The sequence below is a fragment of the Macaca mulatta genome, chromosome 9 (assembly GCF_049350105.2).
Source record: "Macaca mulatta isolate MMU2019108-1 chromosome 9, T2T-MMU8v2.0, whole genome shotgun sequence".
NCBI classification, from domain to species: Eukaryota; Metazoa; Chordata; class Mammalia; order Primates; family Cercopithecidae; genus Macaca; species Macaca mulatta.
The window spans coordinates 78,113,311-78,141,142 of record NC_133414.1 but is presented as its reverse complement, the minus strand read 5'-3'; the positions used below and the strand labels follow the sequence as shown (position 1 = coordinate 78,141,142).

Here is a 27,832-nt window from a genome sequence, read left to right as displayed (position 1 = left end):
CTAGCAGCTGTTAGACCTGTGCCTCAGTTTCCTCTCTGGTAAAATGCAGAAAATAACATATTGCTCATATGGGGTGGGTGAGATGAGCCAGTGCCTTGCCACTATCATTGCTTTTAACTTTCCCATTGTGGTTCACAGGTCCACATGCATCTTCTGGTAGTCTCTCCTTCTTGAGAGAACTTATTTGTCCTTCTGCCCGTCTGTGTGATCAACACAGACAGGGGCTGTGCTCAGAGCAGGCAGCAGGTCAAGAGCCCTGACTAGCAGGCCGAGCCTCCAGCGCACACCAGGTGACTGTTGAATGAATGAATAGACCTGGATTCTTACTTCTTTCTGAGCCTTAGTTTCCCCATCTGTAAAATGGGGCCATTGGCTTGGTCAATGTCTGAGACTCCTCTCATCTCTTCCATTCAAGATCTTTGATGACTTCAAGTAAGAATTTGGTGAGTGGATGGATGCTGGCTTCTGCCTCTCACTAGGAAGATGGGAACGGTGACTTATTTGCCCCTCCAGGCCCCATAGGATGACTTCTAGTTCTCAGATGGGGCCTGAGAGTAGCTGCTGGTCAGAGCTGTGTAACCTTAGTGCAGGGCTGCTTTGCTGGGCTAGTGTGGCTCTCTCTTCTCACCACCAACACAGGGAGGCATTCACCTGGTTTAGCCCTCAGACACACGACATCCGCAGTAGTTGCCCAGGCCTCTCCACCCTGCTGGGATCTCCCAGGTGTGAGCATCATGGTGGGGAGGGCAGGGTAGGAAGAGAGGAAGCACTCGGGGGATGGTCTTAGACCCTCTGGTTTGGAGTTCCTGTTCCTGCTCCCCCTTCTGTTTCCTGTGTGCAGCCTGAGCTCTTGGCTTCCAGGAGGGGAGGGCCTAGGAGGGCGGGTGAGGACATCTTTTTTGCACTTATCACCTCCGAAAATCGACCTTCAGGCTGAGCCAACTTTGGGGGAAGTGCCTTCAGGCGTGACAGATTTGACTATAAATCTTTGGTATTAATGCCCGGTTCCCAAGGTCTGTCATCCTGTATGCCCGCGTGACAATTGAAAACAGTGTGAGGCCCATCTGTCACCCAAGGGGTCCCCGTCCCCTGCTGGCTTTGCCTGAGGAGGGGTGGCAGGTTGGGAGGCAGAGGTATGAAGGAAAAGGTAGGGAGGATCTGGCCAGTGACAGGGTTGGGGATTGCAGCCAATGGCCTTGGAGTGCAGGCCCTGAGGGGCGGAGGCTGGAAGGCAGGGAGCAGGCCCCAGTTCCATGCCTGGGGTCAGAAGCCTGCAGGCGGATGGGAAGAATATCACCCTGCCAGGAGCCGGGGCCTGGGGTTAGCTCTGGCTCCATTTCCCATCTGCCATGTGGCCTAGGCAGGTTGGCTGCCCTCCATGGGCCTCAGTTGCCACTCTTCAAAGCGAGGGGGTGGCTGAGATGGTTTCTGAGGTCCTTTACCCTCCAGTCGTTCATGTGGAGCCCCCACCTCACTGGCAGCTTTTAGACGTTTGGTGATTGGTTTGATGGGAGCTGATATTAACTGTACAGAGACACACAGCACGCAGGTGGGGAGGGAGTGTTTAAATAGGGTATCAACAATGCAGGCGGCGTTTTCCTTCCCCCTCCCAGGAAAAGTGCAGGATGCTGCGGTTCATGGCTGCGTCTTTCATGCACACGCCCCCGCCCCCGCCCCCACCCCTTCATGCGGAGGAGGACTGTGTCTTTATTATCTCCTCATCTTGAACCCGGTAATAGCAAGTCGATGATTTGGGAGAATCTGAGACTCGTGTCTGGAAAGATCTTCCGGTATCTCTAGCCCAGGCTTCTCACTGTATTGAGAAGGAACCCGGGGCTCAGAGAAGGGAAGTGACATGCTCAAGGTCACACAGCAGATGGCTGGGTAGGAAGCCAAGAAAGGGGCAAGATGTGTCCCCAGCTCCAATGTGCTCCTGAGGATTCTCTGGAAAGATTTGGGGCTGGAACAGACACTTCAAGTACAAATGGAAAACCACTGACTTGGCCAAGAGGACAGAGGATGGGAGCACCGCAGCTTAAGAGAGGATTTGTCTGCCCCTGCTTTCAACTTCTTATTTGTACTTTTGATTTCAAGTGTGTAATATATCACATAGACAGAAGGGTGTACCATAGAACCTGGATATATGAGTTAAAGAAAACACATGTATGATAAACCGAACACATGTATGATCTCAGCCTGGACATTGCCAGGAACTTCAGAGCACCCCCTCTGGTGTGCTGGCTGGATCAGCTCCTCCTGCTCCCAGCCGGCCACGCCGCCTCTCATGGCTCTTCCAGAGTGAGAACATTCCCGAGAGAACCTGGGAAAAGCACCTTGGCTGAGAGGAGCACTGGAAATGTTAGGGCCGTTCTACCCTTGACCTTGAATGAGATCCCAGAGGGAGCCACTCCTCCATCTTGCACTTGAGATCTGTGCAGCATCCCACATGGCTGACCCCTACCTCTTCTCCATCTTCCTCCTTGGCCTTCATCCAGGGCTCTTCTTTGTTTTTGTTTTTGTTTTTTTGAGATGGAGTCTCGCTCTGTTGCCCAGGCTGGAGTGCATTGGCAGGATCTCTGCTCACACTCCACCTCCCAGGTTCAAGTGATTCTCCTGCCTCAGCTTCCCAAGTAGATGGAATTACAGGCACCTGCCAACACGCCCAGCTAATTTTTGTGTTTTTGGTAAAGATGGGATTTCACCACGTTGGCCAGGCTGGTTTCGAACTCCTGACCTCAGGTGATCCACCTGCCTCGGCCTCCCAAAGTGTTAGGATTACAGGTGTGAGCCACAGCGCTTGGCCCTGGGCTCCTCTTTAAATCTTCCTCAGGCCTCTGTCTTCAGCTCCTTCCCTGCTCCCTCTAAAATCCTTTCTTCTGGACCTCACCACTCCCATGGCTTCGGCTGCCATGTGCAAGGTCCAGCTCCAAAAAGCTCCTCCAGCCCATCCTGTACCCTGAGAGCGCTAAACGAGCATGTCCGCCTATGCCCTGCATCTTACCTGAGACATCTGCAAGCACCTCAGACACCAAGTCTTTATTCCCCTCTCATCCAACATTTAGTTCATTGCCTAAGCCAGAGCTTTGTATGCCAACTTTCTTGTTCTTAAACCAATTTACTAAGTCACTAGATCTTGCTGTTTCTACTTGCAAAATATCACTCACACTGCCTGTCCATTTCTCTCTCTGCTGGGCTCTTATTGTCTCTGCTTAGGCAGGACTGGTAAATCCCCAGAACTCATGCCACATTTCTCCTATCGTGTGCCTGGGTCAGACATTACTAGTCTATCATGGTACTTTTTCTCTTCTCCACACAGTACCCCAGGCAGCCCCTACCAATCTCTCGGAATTGGCACATAAGATAAATGTGATTTGCTATTTATGGCCTAGGTTTCATAGTAACCTTCCAACTAGTCTCCTTGCCTTCAGTGTCTGTCCACACAAATCTGTCTTCTACATGTCTGCCAAAAGAATCTTTTAAAAGTACAAATGAAGCCAGGTTGCCCTTCTATTTTGAAGTCCTTTCATAGTTCTCTATTGCCAACAGGGTAGAATAAAAGCTTCTTAGCCTGGCATACAGGCCCCTTCATGGCCCGTGCTCTGCCAAGTGCTCTCAGCTTCTCACCATCATCTCTTACCACTGTATCGTTGACCCCCTCCCTCCTGCTGTGCCTGGAGATTCACAGCTTTATTGATACATCATGCAACCTCACACCTCAGGGCCTTTGCACCTGCAGTTCCCTCTGCCCAGTGCCCTCCCCCTCCTCGGCCTCCTGCTGATGCCTTCTCATCCTTCAAGGTCCTGTCTTCCTGCACTGCCATGGCCCCTTCCCCTGTTACAGGGAGTTGTCCCCCTCGGTTCTTCTGGAGCATCCTGAGCAGCCCTGCATGATAGAGCTTGTCACTGAGGTTCATTTGCAATTTATGCTGCATGTGGTTCATTTTACATCTCCAGGATCTGGTGGTGGTCCGGGCACACATGGCCCCAGGTAGTTCATTAGATGCCATTGGGGCAGGGGTCTGGATCCCATGCCTTCCCTGCCCCCTCCCATCTATCTCTGGTCTCTGATGCTGCTCTCCATTGCTAAGGGTCACCCCAAATTCAATGGTACATTAGTAACTCCAGTGACTGTGGAGGAATCTAAGAGCCCATCTCCAAAGCCTGAAATACATAAATGAAAACATTTTCATATTTTCTTAGAGCCCCTCCTTAACAACTTACTTGGCCAAAAAGAAGGTCTTTTCTTCTCCTTTTTTATAACAATGGAGAGCCTGAGCAGGCATGGTTTATTTGTACTGTTATTTTTTATGTCTGTTCATGGGTCACATGGAGACTTTATGCCTTTGGGTTGAGAGAGGAGGGGAGTGGCCATTTACCGAGTGTCCACTTCAAGGAGGGGACTTCGACGTGTGGTTCTTCACTGAGTCCTCAGAACAGCCCTAAGAAACTAAATAATTGTCCCCATTATATAAGATGAGGCTCAGAGAGGTTAAGTGCCCTGACCAGGCTCACACGGCAGGTAATTAAAGGAGGCAGGATTCAAACCTAGGTTTGGCTGTCTCCCAAACTCATATGCCAGACTGATCTCTTCCAGACTGATCTCTAGGCTGCCCATGTGAAGGGGTAGCGGAAGGCAGAGCTAACATTTTGGGGTTTCCTTGTACTCATTTCCTTCCTCTCCTCTCTCCTCTCAGGGTTCTTCAGGGAACCTGCAGTGTGGACACCTTCAGGAGGTTTTTGTCTAAGGATTTGGGGGCGGGTGAACTGAATCCTGCAGGAAAGTCGGAGTGAGAGGGGAAGGGACTGAGGCCAAGGTGAGCCTGTCCATCTGCAGGAGCCTTTGCAAGGGGAGAGTGGATTCAGAGGGACACAACAGGCTTTCTTGAGCCAGGAAGGCTTCCTGCTCCTGCTAATGCCATAAAGTCCACCATTAGGGAGCCATTCCTTTGGGTTTTTATACTTTTGATTCTCCAAAAGGTAAAGTGCTCCTGGGAAGCCTCACATCTTACCCAGGTTATTGGGTCATGAGTTGCGTGAGGGTCTGCCCCTGCCAGGAAGTTAGAGAGCAGGGGCCTGGTGAGGATCAGGGCCAGGGAAACCAAGCTGGGGTGATGCCGGGGTGGGGAAGTGGAGGACACCAGCAGCATACACTCCTGTGAGAGCAGCGGAGAGGCTCGGATGTGTGTGTGCATCCATAAGGGGACTGGATTTAGGGACTCGGGGAGCCAAAGGTCAGAGACATGGCTGAGATGATGTTCCTGTTGGTATCATCACAGGGGCTTAACACAGTCAAGGCTCACACAAATTGTCACACAGTCAAGTCGCAAATTGGGCGACTCTCTGGATACCTGCCTGCCACGTGGTGATTCAGCGATCCACCTGCTTCAGTCCCGTGGCTCTGCCGCTGTCTCAACATATTGCCTTTAGAATCCACCGTGGCACAGGGAGGAGGAGTGGGGAGAAGCACCTCTGCTCCCCCACACCTTAGCTGGGAGGTGACACAGGTCATTTCCTCCTGTGGCCCATTGGCCAGACCTAGTGCATGCCCCCCCTGAAGTGCCAGGGGACTGGGAAGTGAGGGGTTGCTTAAGACTCTCAGGGAGTGGGTGGCCGGGCAGGACCTGTGGTGTTCAGTCTGCAGCGTGTTTGCCCACATTCCCACCCTTACCCCAGTCTGGCCCTATTGTTTCTGCAGCAGCTTATTCAACAAGCACTTAAGCCAGGCTATGCTCTTGGGGGACAGCGGTGAGCGGGATGCAGACACTGCTGTCCAGGTCGGACAGGGGCAAGACTAACATCAGCCAACCCCTCTCGAAAGTGAGGCCCAGCACAGGCTGCTCTGAAGGCCTGTTGGAGACTGGGCTGTCGGAGAGGCATTGAGGTGGCCGCTGCATTGGAGCTGAGACTCAAGGGACAACTTGGGTGTGAGGATGGAGGAGCGTTTCCAGTGAGGAGGGCAGAGGAACAAAGGTATGGAGGCAGGATGGAGCAGGACCTGCTGCACACATCAGGGATGGCGTCCACATCCTGTAAGCCAGGAGCCACTGCCAGGGCTGATGAGAAAACGGATGAGGTCGGGATACTGAGTGCAGAGAAGGCTGAAGGAGCTGGGACGAGTGTAGGGAGGCTGGGTGGAGGCGGCTGTGTGGTCTCAGCTCACACAAGAAGAAGGACATGGATGGAGATGGGTTATATTTGGGGGTAGACTCGATAGCACTTGCCAATGGAATGATATGAGGGAGATGGAGGAATCTAGGATGGCACCCAGTGGCTGGCTCTTGGAGCTGGACAGGTAGTGATGTCTTTCACGGACCCTTTCGGAGGAAAATGGAAGTTCCATTTTAGACTTGCTGGCTTTGGGTATCCAGGTGGATGTGCCGAGATGGCTTTGTGAAAATCTGCAGCCTGACAGCCTGGGAAGCCTGGGGGGGCGGGGTTGGGAAATGGGACTTTGAGACCCCTGGGGAGCCCCACTGCCCATTGTCCAGCTGTGTCCCAGTGGCAGCCCCGTTTTCCTGGCTGGAGGCCGGAACTTTGCTCTGCTTATGGGTGCACTGGCTTCTTCTGGGTGTCTGCAGGGCCCCAGCACAGTCACAGGCACCCTGCTAAACAGATTCATTAAAAAGGAGGGAGTTCTCTGCCTCCAGAGAGTGCAAAGCAGCCAGGATGAGCAAAGGGGTGAAGGCATTAACTGGGCCTTCCCTGGAACAGGCAGTCTGCTGCCAGCTCACAGCCACCCTTAGGAGTCAGGAAATGGGGAAAGGAGAGGTGTGTGATGGTGGGGGGAAGGGCAGGAGACCCCACACGGCCCCAGCAAAGGGAACAGGGTTTGAGGCGGTGTCTGAATGGCGCCTTTTCTCAGGGTGCATGTGAGATAAGAGTGGCTGGGGCCCTGGGTGCCTTAGGCCGGGCTCACCTTCCACATCCCTCCCTTCGGATGTCGTTCAGCAAATAGTGTTGTCAGTACCAGTCTCTGTCTAAATGGTGGACAAATAGGGCCAGGTAGGAAAGGTTTTAAGTGCTGGAAGCTGGGAAATTGCTGGAATAGGCAAATGGGAGCACAGGACTTCTTGGATCAGTTTCTCCTCTGCGATTCCATCCTGAACAAGCTCCCCGTGTCTAGGGCCTTCCTCTTCTTCAGCTCGTAGAGCTGACTCTTGAGAGGTGGCTGCGTGTGGGGCCCTGTGGGGCAGCGCTGAGTCTGGCACTGCGTGGGGTCCTCTTGCCTACGTGGGTGACTGAGCCCCTGCCAGCCCACAGCAGTGGGCCTGTGTGGCATCTGCTTTAGGTCAGCTTCCTGCCAAGTGGCCATGAAAGCCTGGGCTGCCCTTCCCTGGAAAGGGTCGGGGGAGTTGGGCCTGGCATGAGTGTGAATCCTCTTCCCACCTTCCTGATGTCCAGAGCATCAGGAGCTTGATTGAGGCCCTTTGCAATGTGGACCTGGCCAAGTCCCTGGTGGGGGTCTCCATTCTGTGGGCCCCCATCCCCATGACCAAAGCAGGTTTCCAGGATGAGGCCCGCTGCCAAAGCCTTTCCCTCTCCTTCTTTCCTCCTTTCTGTCTTCCCTCTCTTTCTTCCTTGCTCCCTTCATCACTTTCTTCCTCCCTCTTTTCCTCCCTCTCTCTCTTTCCCTCCGCTCCTCTTCTTTCTCTCTTTGCGTTTCTTTATTCCCTCTAGTATTGAGCTTCCAAAGTAGAGTTCCCTGTGATAAAGGACCTCAGGTCCCAGACTGCCTTGCAGATCTACCCCTCCTCACCTTCCTGGACCCCCACCCAACAGAGATACCTCTCTAACTTCTTTTCTCAGCATAGGACTGCTTTTAAGTTGATGCTAGAAGTTTCTTGACCCTTGGGAAGCCTCCTGTTCTCTAGGCCATAGTGGACACCTGAGGCTGGGGAGACAGACCCCGCAGAATGGGAGAGGCTGCCTCCTTCACCCCATTGGTGGGGATGTGCCAGTGCTCAGGACCACCTGTGGGGGCGCTGGACTACTGGGCAGGTGGAGGGGTTAGGGATATCATCAATGCTGCTGGGCTGGTTTATTTCAGATCTCTTGCCTCCAAAAAGACCTGGGGGGCTTAGCAGGAAAAGCCCAGTGCAACTGGAGACACAGGAGGATAAAACATCGTGGCTCATCCAGAGGAAGCAGAGGGATTAGGTGGTGTCAGGTGCCCGAGAAGAACAGATTACAACATTTGGGGCATTGCATTTGGCCCTAAGTTTTCTGACAGTTAAATCCAAAAGGGAGCCATCCTGAAGTGTTTCCAGGCAACAGAAAGCGTGCCCATTAATCTGTAGAGCAGTTTTTCTCTGTGGAAGTAAATCTTCAGCAGGAATTGATCATGTGGGTCTTGGTACAAAGGACATTGAGGGGTGCAGTCAACAGCATCTTCAGCTGCGGTTTTGCAGAAGATACAGAAATGCTGTTCAGTGGCCCATCCTGGCGGATGGAGGCAGGGGCCTAACATTAAATCACAACTCAGCTGGGGCCTGGGTACTAGTAGGGCTGGGGCTGGGGCTGGGGGCTTTGCCTTCTGGGAAGCTCCCTGGATGCCAGGCTGTCCTTTGGACTTGGCGACCCACCCCAGCATAACCGTGCATTCACTCTCAACCTTCCAGGGGTGACGTTCAACATGCTCACTCACCTATCCAGCGTGGGACACCCAAGCCCACAAGAGGCTGGTGGCGGGTTTGAGCTTTTTGGGGAGCAGGCCCAGGCAGCGGATGGGAGTGCCTGGGATAGCAGCTCTTTATCAATCTGCAGGTGGTGCTGGACATTTTAACAACCAGTATGGCTAGTCTGGTGCATCCCAGCTGGGTCTCAGCCCTGCCCCTCATCTTGCTCCTCACTTTGCCAGTCTCTCTGCCCTGTTCCCAGGCTCCCTCAAGAACCCAGGCGGGCACCATCTCTCTTCTTCCACTCTAGCACTTTCCCCCACTCGCTCCCACGTGCAAGTGCGTCTTAATCACTATAGTAATGGGACAAGGGAGAAGCTCCTCACCCTTTCCTGGGCCTTCTCCATTCTCAGGGCCGGTCCCTGGGCTCAGCCCTTTAGGTGGATCTGCTGATTTAATCCTCCTAGTGGCCTGTGTGGTGGATGCAATCCTACACCCATTTTTCAGGTGGGGAAACTGAGGCATAGAGAGTTTAAGTGCCAGGGCTGGGACTGGGTAATGCAAAAATCACTCTGTTGGTGTACATACATTTCCTGTGTTTCTGTGTTCACTCTCCCCCCGAAACACACATGTGCCTGTGCACACACACGTGCCCCCTCACATGCACATTTTTACATCCTTGCTGCAGAGCTTTCAAAAGGAGGTGCTGGGTCTTGTCCTCCAGCCCAAGCGCTCCTGTGGAAATCATGGTTCTGGGATCCTCCCACCATTCCACACCTCCCATGGCTATGGAGTGCAGCTGTGGTTGTCCCAGGGCCTATACCTAGATGCAGGGGGTGAGGGCCTGAGGCATGGTGGCCCCATTACTCACAGGTGGGAGGACGCGAGAACAGTCGAGACACTCTTAAACATCTCTCCACGTCGTCCTCATTAATAACTGTAATGCCAGCATCATTCGCTCTTAAATAGCCTCATTTATCAACAAGCAATTTGCCGTGGCGAGGTGGCAGGGACGCAGATAAGCAGACGGGGCCGAAGTGCTTGCAAGACACCTGCCAAGTACCTTCCTCTCTCCTCCTCCATCTCCCAGGGGAGTGGGAGAAAGAGGAGGCAGCGGCAGGAAACTTAACAGGAGGTGTTCCTCCAACCCGGAGAGGGGCCGCGGGATCACCTTTTTCCAGGCTCAGAGGAGCTGGGCAGCGCAGGACATGCTGGCTGCTGGGGAGGCTGGCGCTCCCTGTACCCCAGCATTTGTGTAGTGCTCAGGGAATGCTCTGACAGCTCTTTCAGCCGCGTGCAGGACTGAAAGTCAGGAGGTCAGAGCCCGGCCCTGTTCTGCCATCTCCTGGTGGTGACCTTGGGGATGCCTTGGATCACCCACTGTGTCATTTGTAAACATTATCAGCAATGCTGGGCATCCTCTGTCTTGTTTCTGATCTCAAAAGGACTGTGTCTAAAGTTTTTTTCATTAAGTGCAATGCCTGCTGTAGGTTTTTGGTATATACATTCTATCGAGTTAAGGATGTTCCCTTCTATTCCTACCTTGCTGGGGTTTTATTACAAATAGATGTTGACTTTTCCTATGCATTGATGTCTGTAAAATGGGGACTTGAATGAGAAACTTACATACCAGTTCATGTACACACTAAAGGGCTGTGTCATTTAAGAGTGTATTGGCTGCAAGTTACAGAAAATTGGCTGGCAGTCATGTCCACAAATAAGGGTGTGTGTTTTTCTTTTCCTTTCTTTTTTTTTTTTTTTTTTTTTTTTTGAGACAGAGTCTCACTCTGTCCCCCAGGCTGGGTAATTTTTGTATTTTTAGTAGAGATGGGGTTTCACCATGTTAGCCAGGATGGTCGATCTCCTGACCTCGTGATCCACCCGCCTCAGCCTCCCAAAGTGCTAGGATTACAGGCATGAGCCACCGTGCCTGGCTGGGTGTGTGTTTTTCTTACAAAAAAGTGGTCTAAAGGTTGGTGGTTGTGGAGTTGGTTGGCTCAGGGGATGAATGACACCATTAGAGACCCCAGCTCTTTCTGCCTTTGGCCATCTGTCCTGCATTAACCTTTTGTGCTCAGGCTGCCATGTCTGCGACATTCCAGGCAGGCACAAGGGAGGAGGAGCTGAAAGCTCACTCTTTGTTTGAGAGGATATTCCCACCTGCTCCCAAGCCAAGTCGGCTTACATCTCATTGGCCAGAGTCAGCCAGGGCAGCTGAGGTGGTTTGACTGCCCCAGCCCAGCAATGATTCATGTCCCGAGGCAGGAGATGGTCCTACCTCTCTGAGGCCGAGGGTCCTCTACTGGCTGTCTGAACAGATTGGGACTGTGTGGGCAGAGAAGCAGTGTGGAGTGGGATGGTTGCCAGGTAGGCACATCAGCCGGCCATTGTGGGTGGTCATGCTGGAGTCCATTGCTCCAGGTGGGTGTCATCCTGCCCTCAGGGTGCTCTGTTTCTATGACAAAGTCACATTTGAACAGGAGGTTGTCCAGATGTCTCACTCTGAGCTGCCCATGCCCAACTGGCGTTCGAGAAGCCATAGAGAAGTCTGACTTATCTTCCTGGGGGGCTAATTTTATTTGAAAATGGATGGAGAAAGAAAAATTTTGTGTTAAAATAAGCATCAATATATTATGGAGTAGAAGACAGAGTTTATGTCGATTTTCAGGTCAGACCCACTCGACCCTAAGCTCCTGGAGCCACGCCTGTCCTGTCGTTATGTAGACGTCAGCGACAAGTTATTGAATGGATAAATAGGAGAATGAAGATGCAAATACATTATTAAACACAAGACTCTGAATCAGTTTCATCTTTGGGGTCTACTTCTTTGGGGTCCTCATTTCCAGAGATACTAGTGCCCATCTCCTCTGCATCTAGGGATGTTTTGATGTGAAGTACTGAATAAACAGGTTATTTGGTGGAGACTCCAGGCACTCTGAGATTACAGAGGAGAGGGAGGCAGAAGAATGTGTGACCATCAGGGAAGGCTTCCTGGAGGGGGTGGGCCTTGAACTGGGAAAGATGGGATGGGAGGAGGGGAGCAGCCTGGTGCTTTTGTAGCACAGTCCAGGCTAGATGGGGGGCAGGAGGCAGGGATTATGAGGGGATACATGACAGGGGCTTAACTGCAAGTAATGTGGCATAAGGTGACATCACTCTCTACCGGGTTTTCCCCAAATATCATCTTACACCAGACCTCCAACAGAGTAGGACAAGTATCATAGTCCTCATTTTCTAGATGGGAAACCGAGGCTCAGGGTATAACTGCAGTTGCATGGTCAGTAGGGGGCGCACCTGGACCTGACCTGGTGTGTCAAACTCCAGCGCTGTACTCTTGGGCCACTCCTCATTGTCCTAGGCCAGGGTCTCTAGAGACAGACTCTGAGCCGCAGATTGCTGTGCAGGAGGCTTACGGGGGTGTGCAGGACTGAGGGAGCAGGACTGGGCAGAGGGAGAAGTGGAGCTGCAATGCAGCTGCTGGAAAGGCCTCAGCCGACCCTCTGGGGAGCCCTGGGGAGGGGCTGATCCCTACTGAGCAAGAGGGCCAGGACTTGGTACCTTTCTACCAATTACTTATTGGGCATAGACTGCCCCCTGGGAGGGACGCAACACTGGGCCAGGCATATGCTCTGTGCCCCTTCCCCTGTTGGCCTCCCCCAACTCCCCAAACTGCATCTAGAACCAGCTGTTTCCCCTGCCTGGAATGGCCCTCTGCTCTCTCACCTTCCACCTCCAACTCATCCTCCAAATCCAAGTACACACATCATTTCCTTTATCTCTAAAATCTACTATCAGAGATATAGCAAAGTGCAGGACAGTAGACTACTACTTGTGTAAAAAAGAGAAATAAAGTATATATAAATGTATATGAGTGTGTCTATGCGTATATAGATGACCCTTGAACAATGTGGGGGTTAGGAGTGCTGACCACCACACAGTCAGAAATCCTCGTATAACTTTTGACTCCCTGAGAACTTAACCCAAGTGGTTCAGACCCGTGTTGTTCAAGGGCCAGCTGTACATGCACATACATACTTGCTTACGTGGGCGTGACATAAGCATGTCTCTAGAAAGAGACATAAGAAACTGCAAACAGCGGTTCTTGCAAAGGGCTAGATGGGTAGGAGGCTCTGTGTTCCTTTTGAATTTTGAATTATGTAAATTAAAGACTTAATAAAATTTAAATGAATCAAATAATTATTAAAAACACAAAGAAGTTTAAAAAGAATCGTTAAATCATCTGGTGGGGTGGGGCCTAACTGCTCACTTTTCTTCATATGGCCCTTATCACCACGGTAATGAAATAATTCATGGTGTGGTTATTTATTTAGAGTTTGTCTCCACTCCCTGGTCATAAGTGGGGTGAAGTGGTCTTGCCCACCATGGGAACCCCGTGCCTAGACACCCTGGTGAGCCTTGGAGGATACCCAGTCATCATCCTCAGGCCAGCTGCTATTCTCACCTCTCTCCTTCTCCCACCCCATGCATAAAAACAGTCTACTTCCTTCTCATTTTTTGCTTATTAATGCTCTTTATGATCACTTACGCATCCAGCCAGAGGCCCTTGCATAATATATCCACCCTGTGTGTACACCATCATTGCATACATAATATGGTAGCATCTGCACTCCTCAGGTCTTGGCCCCTGCCCCTCTCTGTACCTTTCTGGGAACCTCAGCTATTGTCCACTAGGTACCAACTCTGTGCCCTGCAAGGGGCCAGGCCCTGGGTCATGGTCAGGCCCTCAGGAGAGTGGGAGATGGACCATCAACAGTGGTTTTGTGTGGCTGGATCTGCCAGTGAGCATGGGCAGCGTGGAGGGAAGGTCAGGAGGTGCCTGGGCAGAAGTGTGGAGGAAAGGCATTTACTAAGAGAAAGGAGGTAAAGGGTTTTCCAGACAGAGGAACTTTGGCCTGGTACCTTCTGCTGAGTACAAGATGCTGTAAATTTGGGTACAGCTCTTAGAGAAAAAGATAGGAACCTTTCTGCCCAGGAGTGAGGGCTGCCTGCCAGTCTTGGACATGAGCCACTGGGTTTGGCAGCAGAACCTTTTCTAGTGCTGCCCTGGCCACTATAATGCCCCTTTTCCTGGTCCACCTGACTTATCAATCATTTGATCCTTCCAAACCGATAGTTACCCATGATCCATCTGCTGCTTTCTCCTCCCAGCCTTGATTTGTTTGACCTACTCAGAGTTTATTTAAACATCTGATTTTTTGTTAAGACTTAAACATTGAAATGTTTCTTACAAACACGGATTTCCAGTTTTTGTTGATTGCACCTGGCAACAATCAGTGGGAACTGTGAAAGTTGCCTGCCTTAAACGGGACACATGTGCCCTGCAGTTCACCACAGCATTCACCTGAACTTCTTTCTTCATCTTTTTTTTCCTACTGATCCCTAGTGGCATTGACTAATTAAATAGCCTGAACATGTCTGTTTCATTCTTGTTCTTAAAATATATTTTTGCTTAATGTGGAATTCTAGGTTGCCATTTACTTTCAGTACATTGAACATATCAGTCTATTGACTTTGGCATCCACTATGATCATTGAGAAATTACCTGTAAGTTTAAATGTTTGTACCTTGAAAGTAGTCTGCTTTTCTTCTTTGGTTACCTTTAAAATACTCTATTTTTCTTTGGTATTCTGAAGTTTTGCTATGACCTATCTGGGTTTGAATTTCTATTTATTTATCTTGCTGGATTTCACCTGTCTTCTTGAATCTATGGAGTTTTTGATTAATTCTGGAACATTCTCAGCCATTATCTCTTCAAATATTGCATCTGCTCCATTCTTTGCTTCTGGAATCTCAGTTAAATGTAAGTTAGATATTTTATTGTATCCTCCATTCTTCTTAGCCTTTCTGTTGTGTTTTCCATCTCTGACCCCTCTATGTGGCATTCTGGGTAATTTCTTCAGTTTTACCTTTCAATTCACTAATTCTCTTTACAGCTATGTCTAATCCTTTACAAAGCTAATGTGTTTGAAATTCAAATGATCGTATTTTGATTCCTAGGGGCTCTATTTGATCCTTTAAAAAATGTCCTTGGTCATTACTTGTATTTGCAAGCCTCTCTTTCCATTATTGAAACACAGTAAACATGTTTTACATTCTATGCCTGATAATTGTAATATCTGAACTGTTTGAGGGCCTGATTATGCCATCTAGTTTTTCTTTAGGTTTTCATTTACAGTGTCTTGAGGGGGTGTGTGTGTGTGAATTTTGACTGTGCAATACTCATTTGGTTGGTGGGGAGAGTGATTCTTTGAGACCTGATCTAAAGGTGAGAGTTCCTCCAGAGGGGATTTGTATTTGTTTTTGTTAAGCACTTAGGCTCACTACTTGTCTGAGACTACCTTAAATTAAATTCTTCACTTAAGGATTTTAGATACCCAGGCCGTGTGAATTTGGGCTGCAGATGCAGATATGGGCCATTAGGGTTACAAATCCTTAAGAGTCACATTCCCCTCTATATTCAGCATGACAATTTCAGAGACGTCATTTTCTTTTCTTTTTTTCTTTTTTTTTTTTTAAGACTGGCTTGTGTGAGGGTATGAATTTATTTCTAGTCACTCTTACAATAAGGGGGAGGTTCTTTGGGGTGCCTGCCTGAGGGGGTGGTTTCCTATTAGACCCCTATGCTGGGTGGGGCAAGGCCTTTTCTCCTCTTTTCTGGGCCCTGGGAGCTGTAACAATGAAAACTTGGGTTTACCTGGTTCTGTAAATTACCCAGCGTCTCTGGGTTTCTTCCTTCATTTAGCATTGGCCTGAGTATTCTTGATTTTTTTAATCAGCTCATTTATTCATTTAATAAGTTTAAACACATTTTATCTGCTATTTTCAGTTGTTTGCAACTTTCAAGTTGATCCAGGTACCTACAGCATGTTATTAGAATCAGAAATCAAGACCACTTAAACTATGGCCTATTTAAGAGCAAGATTTTTTTCTATTTATCTTATGACTTTTGTTGATTCTCATTGTCTAGGGTTGTGTCTGGCACACATACTGAAGCCACGTGGTAGGTCCTCCATCAACGTTAATTGAGTAATGAGTGGCTGAGTAGATAAGTGAATAATGAGTAGATTAGTTGATAAAGTGGGAGATCATCATATTACAAAGAAGGAAATTGAGGCCCAAAGAGGCCGAGTAACTTTCCAAAGCTGAACAGTAGTTGATAACTGAGCCAGGGCTACACAAATGAGGGTCATTAGGGACAGCCAGGGCCTGGCTTAGAACAGGCCACCCTGATATCTTATGAATGACTTGGGAAATAATAGTAATGACTGACATTTATTGAACATGGACTTACGTGTTTGTTAGACACTTTTTAAATGCTTTACATGTACTAATTCTCACAATAACCTTGTGTCATAGATCATGTTATTATTCCCATTTTACAGATGAGGAAACTGAGGCACAGGGAGGCAAAGTAACTTGTCCAAGGTCACTCAGCTGGTAAAAGTGGCAGATCCAGGATTGAAACCCAAGCAAATCTAGCTGCAGAGGCCACCCTCCCAACTGCTGTATTAAGAGGGGCTGAGATCACACCATTGCACTCCAGCCTGGGCAACAGAGAGAGACTCCATCTCAAAAAAAAAAAGAGAGGCTGTAACCAGTCTTGGCCCCCACACCCACCTGGGTGCCATTCCAGGTAGCCGTGCACCCAAATGCATTGATTGGGTGCTTTAAAGTCAGGCTGGGAGCTCCTTGCATCATGTGATCACAGATTGAGATTGATTGGTGGAGGTCTGCCCTGAGACCCCCCTCCCACACACTGGCTGGTGGTGTGATGGGGTTGGGGGGCTTTGATTACTTTGCAGCACGGCTGCATCTTGCTTGGACCCCATTAGACTTCTTCCCCAGTGCTGCTGTCAGTCCAGTGTGGCTGACTCATCAGCTCCCTCCTCCTGCACACCCTAGGAAACATCAGTCACCTTGAGAGACCCTGAGATGTGCAAGCAAGCAAACAGACTTGCACAGCCCTGGACACACTGTCGAAATCCAACAAAATGCCCACAGTGACCTTAGCCCCAGACCTGTTTACCAGGTAAGAGCTTCTGTTAAACCAAGGTAGTGGGGGTTGATTTGGCCAAGGTGTTTTTGGAGGAGTGAGCTATTTCTTCTCTTTTTGACCTCAGCAAAGGCCATACTCTCCGCCCTTCATTTGTAATACAACTGGGAGTATCACACTTTAATCCTCTGAGGTTGTTGAGATATTCAGTGCAGTTTGTCAGAGGAAGAAGGTTTCAGCAAAGTTGGCAGATGGGGGAAACATACATTGGAAAAGATGAGGTAAAGAGGTCTTCATAGCAACAAAGGAGAGTGGGAGTTTAGCTCCATCTCTGCTCCTGTTTGTGGGGTTTCCAGCAGCCCTCACCTGCCTCTGTGAGCAATTGGAGGGCACTCGGTGGGTCTAAGGCCCTGTTCAGCTGTGACATTATGCGATTCCCATTGGAACCAGAAGTGAGCCTTCACCACTTGAACACATACAGGTACTGGTGCCAGCAACCCAGGGAGTTCATGTCCAGGGCTTATTGCCCCACTGCGCTGCCCAGCACAGCTCCATGGTAGTGCTGCACCCTGGAGAGGGGCAATTTAAGAGGGAGGCCCCAGCTAGAGAGAGCACAGAGCCCAGAGTCCTGCCACAGGTTCCAGGAATGAAATTACCCGATGCTCAGGAACAGAGGGCATTGAAAGCCATGGGTGACAGGTGTCATAGGAGTCACAGAGGTATGTAGGGGCCAATCTCTGGACAGTTCCTTGGTTAAATGGCAAACGGAGCTCTCTGCAGCCTACCCTCAACTTACCCGTTCCTGCCTCCTGCCCACCCACATTTACCAGTTCCATGATGTGGGGCCTGAGAGCTTCTAGCTGTGTCTGTTCTAGACTGGAAGGGTAGATACTAATTCCAGTGGAAAGAGGACATCTGAGGACTCCAGAAGTTTTCCCTCTGCCTAGTTAAAAACCAAACACATCCAACTAAAGAACATCCATCCCAATTAGGCAGACCCCAGACAGGTCAGGCACGGGGAAAACTGACCCGTGCTCTCTTCTCTCTGCCGCTCAAACAAAGACAGCAGGACGCTCCTTGGGATGTGCTTTGCAGAGATGGGATGGAATCCTTGGTGTAGCTTTTGACGTTATAAGAACCACACTCCTGCAAACACTAGAACCACATCACCTTGTGTTTACATGCTCATTCATTCATTCACTCATTCATTCATTCATTATTTGTTTAGTAGACATTGACCACAGGCCTGTCTGTGCCAGGTACTGCTCAAGGCTCTGGGGATACAGCAGGGAACAAGGGTCAGAGTTCCTGCCCTCAGGGCACTCACAGTCAGGTGGGAGATGCGGTTGGGAGGATCAAAGGCCAGTAAGGACACAGGGCAGGGAGTGCTGCGCTTGGAGTCTGCCGTGGGGTGCTCGCGGCCTCTTCCAGATTGTGGGATTGATTCAGCGCTCCTCTTGTGTTTCCCAGCTTGACCTTGCCACAGCTTCTTAGGCAGCAACAAGGCCAAAGAGGTGGGGCGACTTGCCTAGGCTACACAGGAGGGCCGAGAGTGGAACCGGGGACTCTGACTCCATGTCCAGGAGCCCACACTGTACAGCTCTGGGCATACTACTCAGCAGTGTTGAGCCATAGTTTCCTCATCTGTTAAAAGAGTGTGTAGCCCCCAGACAGCCCACTGCGTGGGGAGTAGTGGGGTTGTTGGTTGGGGAATCCCAGAATCAGTGGCCAGGAAAGTATGTGCATTGTGTACATATTCCAAGTTATTACGATTATGATCCCAGGTGCTCAGGATTTGGCCTGAGTGAAAGCAGCTCAAACTGCCCCTGACCTGCCACCCTTAGAAGGAGAGAGGCCCAGGTGACTTGCAAGCGGGCAGGGCCCTGGGCAGAAATCATCTAGGCAGTGTTCTCAGACTCCACACTCATGCGTCCCCCTCCACGACAGAGATTCTCATGAGAACAGCTTGTTTTTTTCCTTTACTCATTTGCTCATCTGTCCATCTGTCCATCCATCCATCCATCCATCTACCCACCCCAAGAAGAGACGTGCCTGAGGTAAGAACAGCCAGAAAAGCCCCTGGCCCAGCATTTCCCCAGTTATTATTTCCCATTCCACTGGCGTCCTTTGAGTTGCTCTCGGAATAAAGGGCTTCCTGAACAAATAGATTTGGGGAAGGCTGTATTTTCTTTACCACCTTGTGGAGCTTCACAGCACACGTTAGTGTAATAAAGGCTCTGAGAGATCCTGCAGGAAAGAAACCTGTTCAAATTTTTTTTCTAATGCAGTGTTCCCTAGACCTTTTGGACCAAGGAACGTTTTTTCATGGAGCACCCGTTAGCCTGCCAGGGAATTAATGATTCGCGAAATACACTTTGGGAAGTATTCCTTTAAACACAAAATCCTTTTTTTGAATTATAATAGCTTGCATGGAATATTCATAAGGTCTCTTATATACCTACCTGCCTTCTTACATAGGATGACTCATCATTCAGCATTTCCTTGGCCTGTGGTTGAACACATCACCATGAATAGCAATCTGTGATGATGCTTTGCCATTTACAAGAGCTAGGGAAGGGACTCAAATTATTTCAGTTTTTACTTTTCAGAGAATTTTTTGCCTTTCCCTTTTGTGAGTGGCAGAAGCTGTTGTTTGTTTGCTTCCTATTATTGTCCATGCACCTGCTTGGGATTACCATGAATCGCAAGCAGCAAAGTGCCAAGCTCATCATAACTGTGTGTAAAGTACAAGTCAGCAGGCTCTGAGTGAGGACCCGGACCTATCTCTCTTTTCCGTAATAAGCTTGAAATTTAGTGCATGTATTTTGTTCCATGGCTTTTACCTGCTTAAAGACGTTTGGGGCTAATCTCCTGCTTTTCATCTATATTCTGGATAACTGGGTGTGTAGGATGTGACCCCAGCAGAGGGAAGGCCTTCTGTGAATCATTTGGGGCTGGTACTGGATAAGAACATTGTCTTTGGGGTCAGGCAGTCCTGGATCTTAGATCCTGGCTCTACCTCTTCCTAGCTGTGTGATCTTCAGCAAGTTGCTAAACCTCTCTGAGACTCAGTCCACTCATTGGAGTGCGGGAATACCTTCCTCACACGTTAGAGGTAAATATCGAGTAAGGTTATGTGTGCAAAGTGCTTAACAGAGTGTCTCCCATACAGTAGATGCTCAATAAATAATGGCAAGGCCGGGACTATGGTGAAGCAAGACGACCCCCAGGGCACAGAAATTCAGGAGACATTCTCAGACTTGTGCAAGTACAGGGGCAGGACCTGAGCGTGAGTGCCTCCTGGGTGCCTGGCTTGCCTCACGCTAGTTTCCACCCTGTCTAGCTGGTCATGCTACTCCCTCCGCAACACCCTGCAGTTGATCTCAGAGACTGAGCACCTGGAAGGCCTCTGATAGGAGGAGAGAGACTCAACCCTGCCCCCTGTAACTGCCTGCCCACCTGACGGCAGGTGAGCCCCATGAGAGGATCCTGCTGCAGATGAATAAAGGGTGTGTATCTGGAGAGAGGGGAATGGAGAATGAGCCCAGTGAAAAGGCTGAAGACCTTGCTCACCTGGAGCCTTCCGAGGGTGGGAACCGCCATGGAGCCCCTGGCCCTGCCCCTGAGTGGGGGCAGGGCCTCTGCCAACTGGGCTGGACCCCCACTTCCCTGTCAAAACTTTTAAAAACACAAACAGAGGCAAGAGCGGCATTTGCATAAATCTCATTAGAAAAAGTGCAAGTTTCATAAATCTTGTGATAAATTAGTGTGATATCATTCTTAACATGATGTATTAATTTTAGGGCAAAATGAATGGTGCTGTGATCATTGTGGGTAATTATGAGTCTCCTCAAAGAGGAAGTGATTTCTGGAGGGACTTTTCTGACCTCCTTTGCTGCGGGAGGGTGGGAGGAGAGCTGAGCTGAGGGGAGGGTGTCTTGCTCACCTGCTTTTATGATTGCACCTTTCTTCATTTCTTTTCCTGCTATTGAAAGGCAAAGACAAGCCGGGTTGGGTCTGTGGCTAAGGGGTGGACAGCAGGGGCACAGGAGGTGATGGAATTTTGAAATCAGGCCTTGAGTCCCAAATTCCCCAGAGTCAAATTATTTTAGAAAAGAATCTTAAGCTGGGCACGGTGGCTCACGCCTATAATCCGAGCCCTTTGGGAGGCTGGGGTGGGAGGATTGCTTGAGCCCAGAAGTTTGAACCCACCCTGGGCAACATAACAAGACCTCATCTCTATAAAAAAAAGAACTTAAAATTAGCCAGGTGTGGTGGCGCACTTACAGTCCTAGCTACTTGGGAGGCTGAGGCAGGAGGATCGCTTGAGTCCAGGAGTTATGATTGTGGCAATGCATCAGCCCAGGTGACAGAGTTTTTGAAAAAACAAAAAAGAAAAGAAGAATCTTAAATTTCTAGGACCTGGACTCATGGAAACTCTAACTTAGGGGTTCTCAAAAATGTGGTCTCAGGCAGCATTAGTGGCAATTGGGAGCTTGTTAACAATGCGTATTCAGAACCTGAAAGTCTGGGGGGGGCCCGTAAATCTGTTTCTAACAGCTCTCGTGGTAGTTTTGATGAACACTCAAATTTGAGAATCACTGCTCTAACCCAGTGGTTCTTAACTTGGCTGTACATGGGAATCACTTGAGGATTTATATCCGAATACTGCTGTCTGGGTCCTGCACTAGACCAGTTAATGAAGACAGAATCCTTAGTGGGTGGGGCCTGGGCAGCCTTAGTTTTAGAAGCTCTCTAGGTGATGCTAATATGAAATCAGGTCGAGATGCATAGCCCCAAAGTCATGAATTAACATCTTTTTAATATTGAGATTTGGAAAAATTTGAACATGGTAAGGGGTGACAAAGGAAAACATTTTTTTTTCTCCACCTGTGGATTGGTCTAAGCTGAATGTGCCTGGGGGGCCCCCACTGTAGCTGGGTTCCACACGGGTGAACACATGGAGAACTGGAAGAGGCTCAGGGAAGCTGGCCTCCCTGGAGGAGTGATTCCCATTCTTGCCTGCCCAGTACATCACCTGGCAATTTAGAACTTTCCAAAGCCCGAGTTGGACCCAAGGCCAGCTAATCACAATGATGGGAGTGTGGGATGCAGACACCAGTATTGCTCGAAAGCTCCAGGTGATTCCAGTGTGCTGACAAGTGTGGGAACTGCTGACCTCTAGGTTTTCCTCCATCACAGTGTCTCAGATATGTCCTGAAGATTGAAGGAACCTCAGAAATCATCAAGACTCTGGATATCAGCTCCACAGCCCATTGAAATCACTTGAGTGGTTCAGTTTGTTCTTAAATCCTGATGCTTGGGTCCCTCCCTGGAGATCCTGATGTATGTGCTCTGGGGTACAGATGGACAGCTGGGATATCAAAAGGGCTACAGGTGATCCTAAGGTGCAGCCAGGGCTGAAATGACCCTTTGTTGCGCTGGGACAGAGGCCCAAGATGGACGGGATGCCCCGGAGATGGCAGCCTCGTAGTGGAGAGTCGTCCTCCAGCCAGGCCACTGCTGTTCCCCCACAGTCACATTCAGGGGACTGTGAGGGGTTCACGAGTGCAGCGTCGTTCTTGAGCTGTGGGGAGGGTGACTGGTGACTTTCCCTGCAGCAGGGAAGGAGAAGACATCAGGGTCACTTCTGAGCAGGAAGGAACCAGCATGTGCCTGCGAGTGTTTGGATAATCTCCTTGTGAGCCTTTAATGGCCTGCAGTGCTCTGTTTATTTTAATGATAATGTCAAGTTCAATTTGCCGTCATTTTTCCACATTTCCTTTTGTAAAGTTAATTGAACAATTCAATGAATTGAAAAGTTTCAGGAGAGGGGAAAAAAAAAACCCACCCTACTATTATCACTGTTATTAAATCTGGTAACTACCTCTTGGCTCTCCAAGCCCTGAGACAAGACTTCAACCCTCATGGGCCTGGGAGCTGCCACAAGGACTCAGAAAGGTCAAACAGAACATCCCAGGGCTCCTTTATTCATGGCCGTTTCATGCTCAGGCTGCTATTTCTGGGCAGAAAAAATATATCCAGTCTGCCGCGGACCCTGGCTGCTGGCTCTGTGGTAGTTCATTCCCCAAGTGTCCAAACCAGATTGTAAACCCTTGGGAGCCGGGCTGGGTCTTCTCTGCCTGTGTATCCTCCGCTGCGGAGCGTCTTCCTTGTACACAGTATGTGGAAAACAGGGCTGTAATATCGTAGATATTTAAACTGGAAGGGACCTTAATGTGGTGTGGTGGAAAGAACAGCGTATGGGGAGTCCAGGGACCAATTTGAGTGGCAGCTCCGCCACCTGCTAGCTGTTGAGCGGGGTGACTGTGGACTTGTCACCAGGCCACTCAGCCCTATTTTCTCCTTTGGAAAAGGAGCTTGTTGGCCATATCAAGAATACAAATATTCAGCCAAGTAGAGCTACTCCCTCCCCTGTGTGCATCGTGTGTCACTGACCAGTCACACGCTCCTTCCTGCTGACCTCAGATGCAACCTCACACTCCTCAGCATGATGCCCATGAAACTGTAACCTGGAGGTTGGGGTGGGCACGTGAACCTTGACCCATTTGCCACGATGGTTTTCAGTTCTCCTCATGGACCTCTGTACTTTGGCCATTGATGCCAGCCCCTTCGTGGTGTCAGTGGGGAAGGAGAAGCTCAGAGACAGCAGTAATTTGCCCGTGGTCACACAGCTAGTCTTGGCTGAGTGTGAACCAGGGCCAGCCACATCAATTCTAGGCCTGGCTGATTCTGTCAGTCTTAAAGGTAGAGACTTCTGTAAGGCTGCCTTGCTCCCACAGCTGCTTCTGTGCCCTTTGAGCCTGTGTCCCAAGTCCCCAACCCCTGTCCTTGGACTCCCTGGAATGCTCGTCCTAAGGGTCACGTTCGGGGCCAGGTGAAGGGCAGGGATGCAGTTCTTCATGTCTACAGTCTGCAAACAGCCCCCAGCCCGTCCTGAACTTCCGCAGTGTGCCGGGGAAAGGCCAGGAGGAGTGTGCAGTGTGGTGAATTTGTAGGTCTGCCTGCTGAACCGTCAGCTGCAGGAGGGCAGGTGCTTCTGGCTGCAGTGTTCGTTGTATCATCAGTGCCTGGAGCAGTGCCAGGGACAACAGGTGCCCAGGCACCTGGAGGATGTCAACAGGAGGGTCACTGAGCAATCCTAGCTCTGATTATGCTAGCTGTGTGACTTTAGGCAAGTAAGTTGACCTCTCTGTGATACACTGGGTTGTAGGGGAATAGAGCACGTAGTTGCCTACGACTGGGCCTCGCAGCCCTCAGCAAATGATGGTCCTTATTTGCTATGTCAGAGGCAGAGGAGCTCTGGGTTTCTAAGAGTCAGGGCCAGGTCCCTGAAGTATTGGTATACAATGTCTGATCTTTCCTCTTGGGCATATTAGTTTTTTTAAAATGTGTGTGTGAAGGGAAGGAAATCAGGATAGCAAAGGGATAGCTGCCTCCCATGCTTATTGCAGCACTATTTGCAATCGCCAAGATATGGAATCAACCTAAGTGTCCATCAATGATAAATGGATAAAGAAATGTGGTATATGTACACAATGGAATACTATGCAGCTGTAAAAAGGAAATCCTATCATTTGCAGCCACATAGATGGAACTGAAGATCATCATGTTAAGTGAAATAAGCCAGGCACAGAAAGACAAATATCGCATGTTCTCAGTCATATGTGGGAGCTTAAAAAGTGGATCTCATGGAAGTAGAGCGTGGAATGATGGTTATCAGAGGCTGGGGAGAGAGGGAAAGAAGGGATGGTTAATGAGTAAAAAAATATAACTAGCTCACGCCTGTAATCCCAGCACTTTGGGAGGCCGAGGCAGGCAGATCGCCTGAGGTCAGGAGTTCAAGATCAACCTGACCAACATGGCAAAACCCCGTCTCTACTAAAAATACAAAAACTAGGCCAGGTTCCATGGCTCGTGCCTGTAATCCCAGTATTTTGGGAGGCCAAGGCGGGTGGATCACCTGAGGTCGGGAGTTCAAGACCAGCCTGACCAACATGGTGAAACCCTGTCTACTAAAAATACAAAAATTAGCCAGGCGTGGTGGCACATACCTGTAATCCCAGTTACCTGCGAGGCTGAGGCAAGAGAATTGCTTGAACCTAACGAGGTAGAGGTTGCAGTGAGCTGATATCACGCCATTGCACTCCAGCCTGAGCAACAAGAGTAAAATTCCGGCCAGGCGCCGTGGCTCAAGCCTGTAATCCCAACATTTTGGGAGGCCGAGGTGGGTGGATCACTTGGGGTACGGAGTTGGAGATCAGTCTTACCAACATGGAGAAATCCCGTCTCTACTAAAAATACAAAATTAGCCAGGTGTGGTGGCGCATGCCTGTAATCCCAGCTACTTAGGGGACTGAGGCAGGAGAATTGCTTGAACCCATGAGGCAGAGGTTGCAGTGAGCCGAGATCACATCATTGCACTCCAGCCTGGGCAACAAGAATGAAATTCTGTCTCAAAAACAAACAAACAAACAAAAAATAGCCAGGCATGGTGGCACCCACCTGTAGTCCTAGCTACTCGGGAGGCTGAGGCAGGAGAATCGCTTGAACCTGGGAGGCAGAGGTTGCAGTGAGTCGAGATAGTGCCACTGCCCTTCAGCCTGGGTGACACAGCAAGACTCCATCTCAAAAAAAAAAAAAAAATCTAGTATTGTGTAGCACAATAGGGTGGCTATAGTTAGCAATAATTTATTGTATATTTTAAAAGAGCTAGAAGAGAAGATCTGAAGTGTTCTCAACACAAAGAAATGATAAGTGTTTGAGGTGATGGATATTCTAAATCCTGCGATTCTATCATTACACATTCTGTATGTATCAAAATATCACAGGTACTCCATAAATATGTACAAACATTATGTATCAATAAAATAAATACTTTTTAAAAATATGTGTGCGTGTGTGTACTTCACTTACTCCTTCTCTTCCCTGCCACCAAAGCCTCTGAGTTTGTGTCATCTGGCTCTGTTTAATGCCTCCTCCTTCCCTGGATTAGCCTGTCCCCATCCATCCAGACACCTGTGTGGCCAGGTGAGCCCGCGGCCCCTTCTCTGACTCTCAGGAGGGAATGGCCATCTTGCTGGTAGTGATAGGTAGACTGTGGAAAGCCAGGGTGCTAGCGGGGAGCCCACCCCCACCAAGTCTCTGCCTCAGGGCTGCTCACCTTCAGACCAGGGTCCACCTGGAGGCAGCCCCCATGGGGTTAGTTGCTTTGGGGTGAGAAGAAGGTTGTATTCAGGGGCTGAGTTTTGGATTTGGATAAAAGGCTTTGTGATAAAAGCCACAAGGGTCGTGGAATGAGAAAGACTTGGATTGGACTTCCAGCTGGGTGACCTTGGGTAGGTCACTTTACCCCTCTGAGCCTCAGTTTTCTTTTTTTTTCTTTCTTTCTTTCTTTTTTTTGTGTGTGTGTGTGTGTATGTGTGTGTGTGTGTTGTTTTGATTTGTTTTGTTTGGGGACAGAGTCTCGCTCTGTCATCCAGGCTGGAGTACAGTGGCATGATCTTGGCTCACTGTGACCTCTGCCTCCTGGGCTCTAGCAATTCTCCTGCCTCAGCCTCCTGAGTAGCTGTGATTACAGGTGTGTGCCACCACTGCCCCCCACCGCCACCAGCTAACTTTTGTATTTTTAGTAGAGACGGGGTTTCACCATGTTGGCCAGGCTGGTCTTGAACTCCTGACCTGAAGTGATCCACCCACCTTGGTCTCCCAAAGTGCTGGGATTACAAGGTGTGAGGCACTGCACCTGGCCTGAGCCTCAGTTTTCTTACCTGTATAAAAGGGATGCTGACCCTCTGTGTAGGGCCATTAGGAGAAAATAAGTGATAGAGTGAATGAATGAAAACCATTGAGTGTGGTACCTGGCAAACAGTCATGCCCAGGAAATGGAATGCTGGTTTCCTCTCCCCCAGACAGTTCATGCTGTCCACTCCAAGTGGACAGAGTTGCAGGGGAGCACAGGAGTGAAGATGGCCTGTGGGCTTTGAAGGCAGAGATGGTTCCTTTGACTCAGGGCGAGGGTTTTCTGATGACAGTGAGGGCATGGGTCAGTGGAGGATGCGCCTGGAGGCCGCCTGCCTCTCAGGAGAGAGCCGGCCAGTGTCAGAGCTCGCTCTACTCCCTCTGACTTCCCCCAGATGGGGATATTGGTAGAACCTAAGAAGAAGAAAAGAACTCCTCTGAGGTCAAACCAAGTTCAGGACCCAGGGGATTTGAGAGACTGGAGGCAGGAGGGTAGGAGGGGGACCTAAGACAAATGAGATTATCCCCAGGAATCAAGGCACTTCACTGGCCTGTCTGATCCCAGAGGACAGACAAATGAGACGGCAGGCTCCAAGGCCAGCTCAGGCTCTGGGGAGCCCATCCCAGGGAGAGGGGGAGGGCAGGAGCCCCTGGCCCTGGCAGGGACCCAGGCCAGCCAGGAGGAGGAGGGTGGGTTTCCCTTCTTGCGGGTGGGGTGTGCAGCAGGCTTGATGGCCATGGTGGGATGGTTGGAGTGAGGAGTAGTTATTCTCAGAAAACCCTGGCCATACCCATGGACTTGGAATTTGAGGCTGGGGGCCTGCTGTCTGCAGCTCCTTGACTTAGCTACTCACGCATGCGCAGCTCTATCCCAGGCAGCCCTCTCCTGGCCAGGACCCTTGCTTCCCTCTCTGCAAAATGAGAAGGGGGCTTTGTCTGTTTGGTTCTCACTTCAGTCATAACTAGTCCCTGTTTCTGAGCTAGCCTGGAGACACCAAGGCTGGTTCTGTCTCTCTAACAACCATGAGCCTGGCAGGGGCAGACTGCTGGGTCCTTCGCCCCTAGATGGGGAAAGACAGTAGATCACAGCTGGTGTGAAGTCCTTTTAGGTCACAGGTTGCAAAAGCCTTGCTTTCTTGTGCCTTTTAGGATTGATTATGGTGACTGCATGGAACCCTGCGTTGTGAAGGATTCTGAAGTTGAATGCGATTCAATGGGAAAAGGTGCTGTGATTGATTAGTAAGGTCTGTGTGGCAAGAGCTGGGACTGGCTAGCTCCCTGGCCCTAGAAGAGCAGTAGTTAACCATAAGGGATGGGGAAGACGAGAAGGAAGATTTGCCAAGCGTGTCCCAGAACATCAACTTCTACCTTCAAGGGGTGATGGCCTCTTGCCTGCTGTGCGGAGGTACAAACAATGAATCCATGCAGGTGCCTGATATGC

General features: G+C 49.8%; 1 protein-coding gene across 1 annotated transcript in view; it reads left to right on the top strand.

The window, feature by feature from the left end:
* The window catches only part of CDH23 (cadherin related 23), a 422,351-nt gene that overhangs the window by 78,820 nt on the left and 315,699 nt on the right, over positions 1–27,832 (top strand). The gene's annotated exons all lie outside the window — the stretch shown is intronic.